A 12,462-nucleotide genomic window follows, 5' to 3' on the forward strand; every position below is an offset into this window, starting at 1 on the left:
GAGCAGGCTGGGAAGGAGGCAGGCGCCGGGCAGGGCAGCCGCCGGTGCTGCCCGGGCGTACGCCACAAGTAGCAGGGATCATTTGCGGAGGGGGGGGGGGGGCGGGCCGGCGGCGCCAGCCAACCAATCGGCGCCCGGAGCAGGAGCTCCGGTGGCTCCGCCCTCCCTACGCCTCTGGGTATGATACATAAACTCCACAGTATCCAGCGCATAGAGCAGGCTTCCCCAACCATGGTCCTCAAGGCACACCACAACAGTGCAGGTTTTAGTGATATCCAGGCTTCAGCACAGATGATTTAATCAGAATCCCTCAGTTACTAATTAAGTCACCTGTGCTCAAGCCTGGATATTACTAAAACCTGCACTGTTGGTGTGCCTTGAGGACCGTGGTTGGGAAAGCCTGGCATTAGAGCCTTATGTGAAAAAACAGACCTAAACACCCAATCTTTAGCATGGGATGTATTCACAATATCGACATGTAGATACCACAATGTTGACAGTTATGATGTCACCTATATTAAAATGTAGACATTGTGAAGGGAGGGTTAGAATTGTGGTAAGTGTAGTTAATGGAACCACTGCAAAGCATGTGGGAGGTAATCATAACATTATCAGCGTGCCCAGAAGATGCTGCTGGTGTCACTGGAACAGCCACAACACGTAAATCACCGCTGGACCACCAGGAACTTTTTGTTGATGAAGTAACAACACCCCTTAGGCATGAGATTATTCTAGATATATGCTCTACTAAAGCAGTCTTCAGAATTTTGTAATGGGAAAAGGCCAAAATAGTAATGCAAAAATTATTTAATGTGTTTTTTTTCTTGTATGAAATATACTTGTAATATTTACATTGGTGCATTCTTCTTTATTTCATTCATCTGCAAAGTTTTTGCTTTTGTTAAGCACTGCTTATTACTAGTAAATAAACATTTTAGTCATGTGTTGTACGTTTTGTAGATACTTTCGTTAGCAGTTTAATACACTCAAGAGTACAGTATGTGTAATCCGTGGCCTAAAAGTGTCTCTAGCATTGTTTAATTTTCTTTTTGTTTAATTTATTTTTCTTTAATTTTTTTGCACCAACTGTACCTTAAAATTATCTATTCCTTGATCTTTCTATAGAAACAAGTAATTTCTTTGCAAAAACATGGTTTTTTTTTTTGCAAAAATTTACAATGTTTTACTCTCCTGCATCTTGCTGTTTTTATTTTAAAATGCATATTTTTACCTATTTTTGCTTGATGCCTCATTTTTAAATGTATTTAATTATAGAGTATTTTCTGAACAAAAATACCTTTTTGTGCAGTCTAGAGCATTCAGCCCCTGTAATTCCGAACACTAGTTATTGCTTGACATACTCACTTTTGTGCCATTTGATAAGTGAAGAGCCATACCCACTTAGTCACATTAGCTGTTACTGGAATAAGCTGCATTTCTCATATCTCTTTACTGATACCGGCTTTCTATTATTCATAGATAGTGACTGGCCACAAAACGTAACAAAGATATTTCTAATACTTCATTTATTCTCAATTCTTTTGAAGTGCAAGTCTCGCTAGATGGCATGGTTATCTACTTTTTCCTGGAAATTCTTGGATAGAGTATTTTGGATTTTGTTTTGTGTCTACAAAATGCAGACGATAAATAGATCAATGTGTCTCCAGATGTTTGTAATGACATTTATCTGCTTGTACGCACAGATGTATATAGTTGGCTATGGCAGTTTATTACACCAGCTTTGTGTGCTGGGTTGTGCATGCATATAATGTACGTTGCAATATTTGTGTTCTGGTGTTTCAGAAAAATATAAAGGAGAATGATGTCAGTTTAAGTTTTATTTGGATTGTGTAGTTGAAAAAACTGGATAGTATTTACAAGATTGAAAAACATAAAACCTTTTCTAAGAAAAAGAAAATTGGTCATAGGAGTTTCCCAAATAATTATAAAAAGTATAAAATACCTAAGTTTTTAATGTTTTGTGGATTTCAAATTCCCTTTTCTGTAGGCCCATCTATGACTTAAAGGTGTGGTGTTTTTTTTGTGATTTGGTGCTCTTGTAAGTATTAGCAATAGTTACCACCAGCGGCGGCTTTTACCTCCTATGAAGGAGGGGGGCTGATGCGATGTGGGTCCCCCTCTGCTGTCACCATGCTTCTGGTCCAGGTCCCCGCCACTGCCACTGCTGGTCTTGATCTCTGCCACGGGGTTGGCGCATGTGCAGTTGTTTCTTCAGTACTGCACATGCGCTGGCCTCCAGCCTCTATGGCCTGCTTTTGCAGCAGTCCACAGAGGCATATTGTCCTCATACTGTGCATGTGCAGAACACGGTTTTTATGAGCTGCTGCTCAGCAGCCAATATAAAGGTGTCCCGGAGGGAGGGAACACCTCCCAATGGGACTGCCTTGTGTGATTGTCAGGTCGAACTTTCAATAGAAAGTCACTGCTAGTCACAGTGAAGCCAGAGCAGTGGCGGACTTTCCCATAGGTAAAAACCACCACTGATGACCACCCAAATTATTTTTTGAGGACTTCCCATGCAAATCATTCAAACATCTGTTTATCTTGGACTGTTGGGGTACTATGTCACTGTTACCTCAGGATTCCTCTAGCTGTAGCTGGAATCCGGAATTGGCTTATGCCACTGATGGCTAACCTTGACACTCCAGCTGTTGTTGAACTACACATCCGAGCATGCCCTGCATCAGTTTTAGCATGGCCAAATAATAAAACTGTTGCAGGGCATTCTGGGATGTGTAGTTCATCAACAGGTGGAGTGTCAAGGTTAGCCATCACTGGCTTATGCTTTTTGGCCAGGCTACTCTTACAACTGCTGGCCATCACTGCTCTGTCCTGAATTTTATATTATATCCTATATAAGGTGCTTTGATCATGTAAATATCTTAATAGTGTGTAACTACCTCTTGTGTCTCCTTCCTGTAGTAGAAGGAGGAGGTCACACACCATTAAGATACTTATATGATCAAAGTACCTTATATAGGATATGATACCGTCAGATTTCTTCTGATCCATATGGTATTGTTAACACCAAGATTTAAAAACTCTTTTGGGACTCCAATCACATATTGCAATGACATTTTCACCTCAATGATGATTAATGCCATATGACCATATATGATCCTTTTAAGTACAGTGGGGATTGAAAGTTTGGGCACCCCAGGCAAAAATTTATTTTAATGTGCAAAAAGAAGCCAAGGAAAGATGGGAAAACCTCCAAAAAGCATCAAATTACAGATTAGACATTCTTATAACATGTCAAAAAAGTTAGATTTTATTTCTATCATTTACACTTTCAAAATAACAGAAAACAAAAAATGGCGTCTGCAAAAGTTTGGGCACACTGCAGAGTTAATACCTTGTACTGCCCCCTTTGGCAAGTATCACAGCTTGTAAACGCTTTTTGTAGCCAGCCAAGAGTCTTTCAATTCTTGTTTAAGGTATCTTCGCCCATTCTTCCTTACAAAAGTCTTCCAGTTCTTTGTGATTCCTGGGTTGTCTGTGACGCACTGTTTTAAGGTCTATCCACAGATTTTCAATTATGTTGAGGTCAGGAGATTGTGAAGGCCATGGCAAAACCTTCAGTTTATACCTCTTGATGTAATCCACCTTGGATTTTGAGGTGTGTTTAGGATCATTATCAATTTGTAGAAGCCAGCCTCTCTTTAACTTCAGCTTTTTCACAGATGGCATCAAGTTAGCGTCCACAATTTGCTGGAAACTTATTGAATACATTTTTCCTTCTACTCGTGAAATGTTCCCTGGCCATTGGCTGCAATACAACCCCAAAGCATGATTGATCCACCCCCATGCTAAACAGTTGGACAGAGGTTCTTTTCATTAAATTCGGTGTCCTTCCTTCTCCAAGTGTACCTTTGCTCATTCCGGCCAAAAAGTAATATTTTAACCTCATCGGTCCACAGAACTTGATTCCAAAATGCATCAGGCTTGTCTATATGTTCGTTTGCAAACTTCAAACGCTGATTTTTGTGGTGAGGATGTAAAAGAGGTTTTCTTCTGATGACTCTTCCATGAAGACCATATTTGTACAAGTATCTCTTTATAGTGGAATAGTGTACCACAACTCCATTGTCTGCAAGATCTTCCTGGATGGATCTTGCAGTCAAATGTGGATTTTGACTTTCTTTTCTCACAATCCTGCGAGGTGTTCTGTCTGATATTTTTCTTGGTCTACCAGATCTTTCTTTAACTTCCTAAACAACCAGTTTTAAACAAAAAACCACATCGGGCGCAAACACTACAATAGTTCACCCTTGGAGTTAGGGAATCTATAACGATTTTCACATATGGCTGCTCCCAATTAGCAAATTGGATGATTTGCAATAGGTAGACACAATAGGGGAAATGGGGAGTGTGTATGACTGATCACTGTGATCAGTCATACACACTCCCCATTTCCCCTATTCTTTCTTTAACTTCCACTGTTCCTGATGACTGCCAATTCTTAATTACAGACCGAACAGAGGATATGGGCATCTGATAATGCTTTGCTATCTTCTTTGTGAGCGTCAACTATTCTCAGTTTCAGAGTTCTACACAACTGCTTAGAGGAAGCCATGGTGCTGATTGTTGGGGCAACGTCAGATGAGTCTTTCCAGACGATGATTGAGAACAATCCATGTCACTGTCAGGTCTCGGATGTCCAAAGGCGGCGGTGCATGCTATAAACTCTGCAGGTGCCCAAACTTTTGCCAATGCCGTTTTTTTGTTATTTTGAAAGTGTAAATGATGGAAATAAAATCTTTTCTTGACATGTTATAAGAATGTTTAATCTGTAATGTGATGCCTTTTTGGGAGATCTTTCCATCTTTCCTTGGCTTCTTTTTGCACATTAAATTAAATTATTGCCTGGGTTGCACAAACTTTCGCTCCCCACTGTATACTGAGGACCACTAAGTGTAAGTGATTCCAGTTTGACACTAATAAGGTACCCCTGATGAAGTCCCATATAGGACAAAATACGTTGTTCCTTGAATTTCAGTTCATACAAAGAGAACAAGAACGTAATCTGGAAGGGTGTTTTTTTTTCACTTCTATACAATATCTTGATTTCATGGAAAAATAGCGCTAGAAATACTAGGATGAGTACATATTATAATACAAGCTGATGAATGAACCCAGGCCAAAATGTTCATTTAAACCATGTGGAGCCAGTGTACCTAATCGAAAGATCCACCTAGTTTCCAGTTGAATAAATTTTTTAGCCCTATCACCACCTCTTAACGAGGGAGGGTAGATGGTCTATCATACGGTATTTTAATGATACCAAGGGGTGGGAGTGAGTGCATTGGCATTCAGTTTTGCCAATGTATGACAGCCCACAGGGGCACAGAATCTGGTAGATGAACTGTCAAGTAGTGCAGGTGCATCTAATGCATCCTTTGCGGGTATTAGTATACTGGCTGTCAACTCTATGGTAATCAGAGATATCTGCTCTCACCAGTATATCTTAGGTTATGACCCCTGGTGTAACCGGAAAGTAGCCTAGTATTGTCTAACCCTAAATCTCCATCACCCTGAATGATGGGCCAGAGTTTTTTTGAGACTTTGCTAATATCTTCACTAGCCGGATTATATTGGCAGACTCATGGCAACAATTGGCCTTTATTCTTCTTCTTACTGGGTTCCTTGATCGGTTTATCTCTATCCAATTTAAGCACTCGTTGTTTGGCTTCAAGCAAGTGTTTGAGGCGGGGCGGTGGTGATACAGGATTTGGCGACATACAAGCAAGAAATAGCGAGACAATTGTCTGACCATGAGGTCTACCAGGCTTTATCTAGGGATCCTACTAAAGAATATGTATCCCTGCTCAGTGGGTTTATTAATCGGGCTGTTCAGGATAAGGTTATCAGCAAGAAATTGGGTGAGGCATTAGTCCCTTTATGGCCTGTTACACCTGTGTTATATACCTTACCCAAGGTACACAAACACCCCACGTTGCCTCCAGGGAGGCCCATTATTGCCGCTAACAATTCCTTGTTTCAGAATGCTGCTATCTTGACGCTCTGCTACAGCCTTGCATCATACATCATCCACGATACCTACTTGATACAACTTCTTTTATCAATAAATTGCAGGCTGTACACTCGATCCCTGTGGGCAGTTTCTTGTGCAGTATCGATGTATCGAGCCTGTACACAGTGATACCCAATGGGATGGGGGTCCAGTCTGTACGTGACTTGATTACTTCCAATTCTTTTTATGATGGTCCATCTGACGATTTTGTATGTGATTTGTTGCTGATGTTACTCACACATAATTACTTCATTCATGACAGTTGTTTCTTTCTGCAGCGCTCCGGTTGTGCAATGGGGTCCAATATGGCCCCATCGTACGCCAATGCGTACATGTTTGTGGCTGAAAAAGAAATCTTTTTTGATAATCGCGATGTGTCTGGTAGGATCTTTTTCTATACCAGATACATCGACGATATCTTTATGATCTGGACAGGATCGGAGGCCGAGCTTGGTGAATTTATTGATCAGCATAATCGTTCCCCTTCACCTCTTAAATTTACCTATACCATCAGTGCATCTAGGGTTAATTTCCTAGATGTGGCAGTGAGGTTGGAAAATGGTTCTATCTCCACCTCCCTCTTTAAGAAGGATACTGATCGCAATACTATATTGCATGCATATAGTTTCCACCCTGCACCCCTTAAGTACGGCCTCCCATTCTCCCAGTTCATTCGTGCCTGCAGGATCTGTAGTGACCCTGCTGAGGCTGATTTACAAATTGATATCATGCTCAAGAATTTCTTGTTACGGGGTTATGACCTGGAGTTGCTTAATAGGGCCAAGACTAAAGCTTTGAACACCCCCAGAGCATCTTTACTTACTCCTAAGTCTGTGTCTAAGAACGATAACACACAGGTTATGCCTTGGGTTAATCACTTTAGTCCGCTGAGTCCTGGCATTAAGAACATTGCTAAACAGCACTGGCCTATCCTTAACACTGATCGTGATTTGGGTTTATCTAAAACCCGCCTGATGCCTTGCTATACCAGGGGAAGGAACATTAGGGACTGGGTTGTGAGGACGGATATTTCTAGTTCTCCTGACCCTGTCCCGGTGTCTAATTTCCTTGGTAGACGCAATGGCTACTTCAGATGCCTCAACTGTATTACTTGTAGAAGTTTGAAGATTGGTGACAGTTTCTTTCACCCTTTCAGTGGTAAAATGTATAAGATCAGACATAGGGTCACATGTACAACCAAGTACATTGTGTACCTTATCTCCTGCCCCTGCGGCCTCCACTATGTGGGTAAAACCCAATGTACACTGAGGGAAAGAATGGCCAATCATAGAATGGCCATCCGAGCTGCATTGTCCTCGGGTACCAGTGACCAGCCTGTAGCCCGGCATTTTGCACAGGCTGGCCATAGTATGGCCAATCTTCAATACATCATCATCGATCACATACCTCCACGCTTGCGTGGTGGTAATCGTCCCTTAGCCCTGATTCAATGTGAATCTCATTGGATTCACCGACTTAGGACAATGCAACCGTATGGTCTTAATGACCATTTGGGTTTGCATGCCTTTCTTTAAGATCTTTAATGTTATTGTGTGATGTTCCTATTACTGCTTTATCCACATACTGTGTCATGTTTGCCATGCATATATTGATTTATTTATATATCTTTTGCTTAGTTGACATCGTTTTATTATGTCTACTGTATTTGATATTACAGCTTTATCACCGTATATTCTGTTTGTTGGATCCGTATATGTCCCTCTGATTAGCCATGCCTGAGGGTCTTTATGTTTTTAGACTCGCTCCGTGCGCTTGACCGGCGGGTTCTCTATGCACAAATCTGACGAGGTGACGTCATCGCGCAACGCCGGCGTCATGGTTACGCGTTCCCGGCTGGATGCGTTGCCATGGCTCTGTGCGCGTGGATGACGCGCTCTGATGACGCTGCTGCGGGGACCGCGGGAAACGTAGCGGTACGTCTTACACTTGGAGGGGGATATAAGGTCAGTGTTTTTATGTGTTTGTTAAGCCTGATGACGATTTGAAATAAAATCGAAACGTTGCTGTTTATCACCTGCTTCCAGTGACTTCTTCCTGAGTGCTGCTGCGGCTGCGTGAGTATCTATATTTGGCTGGCAATAGTCTACAGTTGGCACCGGACACAGTTTGACTGTATTGGGGATGTGCTTAGCCTACAGAGACATTGTGTGTATATATGTATGTATATATATGTATGTATGTATATATATATATATATATATATATATATATATATATATATACACACACACACGTACACACGTGTTGGGGCGGCACTCCAAACAGTGGTCACTTAATCAAACTTAGATGCAATGAAGTGGTGCCCTCCTCTGTGATTAGGACAACTCCTGTCACCAAATATAGTGGTGTAGGTGGACGACGGCACTCCTCGCAAATAGAGACTACTTCTTCACCAACGTTTCGGAGCTCTTGGGTCCCTTTATCAAAGTGAAAAACCACTTTGTGAGTGGTTGAGTGGTGACTTGTGAATCTTTGATAAAGGAAGCAGAAACCTGTTGTCTTCAATGTTTCGAGATTTTATTTATCTTGTCATCACCTCTATGGGTAAGATTCAAATGTACACTGGCGACCATTAGATGGAGCATGTAAAGTGTTGCTCTGCTCAGGCAAGTGCTGCTCTCGGCGGTAACATTGCTGTTAAGATGTTCCATCATTGCGACTGGCCGGCTACTAGTGTACAGTATATTGATATATATATTCTACTCTGAGCAGCTAGGAAAGTCTTAATTTCCTCCTGATTAATTAATTTTGTGATGGAGGTTCAGGTTGCTTGATGCAATGAGACCACAGTTCAGTAAATGCAATTTAACAATCCACAAAGATTAAGAGAAAAGTACAATCATTAATATTCAATTTATGGTGTAGGCATATTTATTTCAACAGTTAAAATAGAAAATTAGAAACATTTGTGTAATCTAGGCATGCAAAATGTTTAGCTACTATGTCATTGTTGCATGTTTATATACAAAGTATGCACATTTCTGTGAGCGAGTACAGTCTGAGAATATGGTCAAGATCTGAAGTAAAATCTATTTCAGCAACTAGCCTACAGCATTTTCTTTTATAAATTCATTTTTAATGATCTGTGTTTTACAGAATACACTGCATATAACAAGGGCGGCAAGGCAATTTTTTCATTAGACCTTGGCTTTTCTGATCATTACATTGCACTTTTTGGAATGTTATTTTGTATTGTTTTGTAGAGCAAGGGGCAATGTGACTTTTGACGGTATTAAAATGTGCTGTAATTGAATAATTATTGTCATACATAAATTAGGTTTTATGCTGTTACACTGAAGTTTATAATGCTCTAGCAGGGGAAAGCTACATGTTTGTTGGTGCTATTGAAGCTCTAAAGGCATTCCTCGGTGAATGTCTTCTAACTATAGTCTGTCTTTATAGTGACCAAGACTGAATACATCTGTAGGGTTTATGTAGGCTTCTCGGTTAAAAAGAGGTTTTTATTAGAAGAGTTAAACTAGGCACCCATTACCCCATGTGTTTACCCAGCAATGACAGGAGTGGCAGGATCTGGCAAGTGTGCTGGCAATGTTGAGTGACAGAGGAGCAAATTGGGGGACGTAGCATGGCTCTTGCTAGCAATATCATTCGTCCTGCATATACAGACAACGGAATATATCATAAAAAAAAATAATCTAGTATGTACGATGTCATAGGGGTGATTCCAATTGTGAGCTCGTTTTAGCGAGCAAAAAATGGCATGGACCTCATGCCCAGTTTTGGATTACCACTTGTTATGTGCTTCCGATACCTTTTGTACCCACTTAAAAAAAAGAAAAACAATGGTTTTGGCCTTTTCATCTCTGAAAACCTGCATGATGAATAAAACAAAATGTATCTTTACTGTGGTCTACGCTCCATCTTTGCACTGGCGAGGAGGATGGTGCAAGTTGTAGTTCTTCCAGCTGCTGCCTTCAATGGTAATAACATACGGGACACTCACTCAGTGCTGCTGTAGAAGGCTGGACACCTGGAGTATTTACAGACTAAGCTAATTGGAAACTTCTAATTGCTTAATTAGGCCCCAGGGGGAGGGTTGCACTTGGGTGTCTGAGCAATCAATGGTGATTTTTCCTAGAAATAAGTATTTACTGTACTTTGGGTTGAATGAAAATACGCATTTCCTGCCATCAGTTGAATTCCAAAGTGCATTAAAGATAGTTATGTTAGATTTAAAAAGGTAAATTCCAGTGCAACAGTGAAAATCTAAGGTGATTTTACTTCTTTGGTTTGCAAAAAAAAAAAAAAACACATTATATTGCCACTGTCCTTTTGTTTTAAAATTGGCACAAACAAATTTTTCTTTCCACTGCTGTGTATGGAGATGGCATTGTCATATTTTTCCCTCTCCTTTATCCATCCATTTATCTTCATTTTCCGGTCACATCAAAGATTGCTGTAATCCATGTAAAAGCCACTTTACAGTAAAAGAAATGAGTACAGATGCACAGAAGCCCCTAAACCATATTGATTTTATTCTAACATAATAAAGCTCTTGAAACACTTCATTCCTCCTCCTGTGAGTGTCAGGAAGTAGAGGTTCTCTCCATGGCTCTGTGACCTGGAACAATATTCTATTTAGCAAGATTCCTACATATATAACTCAACAACTTATTCAAGGCTGAAAATACTTTCATTAAATGATGATGTGCTCTGAATTTTATTGTTAACCAAAGGGCTTGCTGTATAATTTTTTTTTTTATATTATTACATATGAAAAGTATTTTATTCTAACACAGGTGCCTTGCTGCATTCAGCAGTGCGCTGATCATATTTGGTATTACCCTCAACTTGTATTGTATTGATATACGAGGTGAAGCACTGGCACATAGAAATCACTGTAGAGATGTACAATAATTTTGTTTAGCATCTTACGCACGGGTGTCAAACACAAGGCCCGCGGGCCAAATCCGTCCCGACAGACCTCGTCATGTGACCCGCGCAGCCGCCGCCGCCAGCCTTCACCTTTTATTCTCTTTTTTTAGATCTTTTTTGAGAGGTTTTTTTTGCACTGCCATGTTCCTGTGGTCTTTTAAGATGTCTGCGGCCACAGGAACATGGCCGCCGGCCTCCACGGCTACGTGGAGGAGGGCCCGGCAGCCTGCTCCCTCTTATCGAGGCAGTGGCAGACGCTGGGTTGGGACGTCATGACGATGACGCCTCCCACCCACGCATCTGCAGAGAGGAAGGAAGGCAGGCCGAGTCGGGGGGCCGCAGCAGGACAGGCCGCAGCGCAGAGAGTGGGATTGAAGTTACTGGAGCCGCAGCAGCAGTACAGTAAATTACATAAAAAAACAATATATCTGGTGGTGGTGTCATGGCATTACTTTTATATTATACAGGGGGAGCAGCCTGTGGTGTCATTATTATTGTACAGGGGGAGCAGCCTGTGGTGTCATTATTATTGTACAGGGGGAGCAGCCTGTGGTGTCATGGCATTATGCCATGACACCACAGGCTGCTCCCCCTGTATAATAATAATGCCATGGCACCACAGGCTGCTCCCCCTGTATAATAATAATGCCATGACACCACAGGCTGCTCCCCCTGTATAATATAAAAGTAATGCCATGACACCACAGGCTGCTCCCTCTGTATAATAATTTGTGTCCTGGCATTACTATTGTTATATTATACAGCGGGAGCAGCCTGTGCTGTCATTGCATTATTATTATACAGCGGGAGCAGCCTGTGGTGTCATTGCATTATTATTATACAGCGGGAGCAGCCTGTGGTGTCATTGCATTATTATTATACAGCGGGAGCAGCCTGTGGTGTCATTGCATTATTATTATACAGCGGCCCTTTGAGGGTGACCAAACTGCTGATGCGGCCCCCGATGAATTTGAGTTTGAAACCCCTGATCTTACGTATCTTCTTCAGTTGTACTTGCATGGTTAATTTTTAAACAATTTAATACTGATGGACAGTAGAAATACTTCCAGTATTTAAAAAAATTGTTTGTGTACTTGTGCGGTTTGCTGGGTGTGTATTGTGACAAATCTGAGTCTATTGCTGGCTATTGTGAAGCTCATACATCAATGTGTCTGAATCTGCAGTCTGCCATAGTTGTCTTCAAACACAGCGAAGATATTCGTACATTTTGTCATAGTGGATGAGGAGCACTGGCCGTGATCAAAATTTGTTTTTAAACTTGGAAAACACCGAATTAAAACAAATGAAATTTTACAGCAAGCATACAGTTTAGAAACAATGACCCTCCGTGGTGGAAGCATGACTAATGAAGCATGTTTTGGGAACCCATACTCCACTCTTACAGATGTCAACATTGCCAAAGCTAAGGAGATGTTGCAAAATAAAACCCCTTAAACCAGTGGTCAGGGAACTCGGTCCTCATTATTTTA

General features: G+C 41.2%; 1 protein-coding gene across 1 annotated transcript in view; it reads left to right on the top strand.

Annotated features, from left to right (window-relative positions):
- PAPSS1 (3'-phosphoadenosine 5'-phosphosulfate synthase 1) overlaps positions 1 to 12,462 on the top strand; it is a 106,817-nt gene that overhangs the window by 67,188 nt on the left and 27,167 nt on the right. The window lies entirely within an intron of this gene.

This window comes from Crinia signifera, chromosome 1, assembly GCF_055691185.1.
Source record: "Crinia signifera chromosome 1, ASM5569118v1, whole genome shotgun sequence".
Lineage (NCBI taxonomy): Eukaryota > Metazoa > Chordata > Amphibia > Anura > Myobatrachidae > Crinia > Crinia signifera.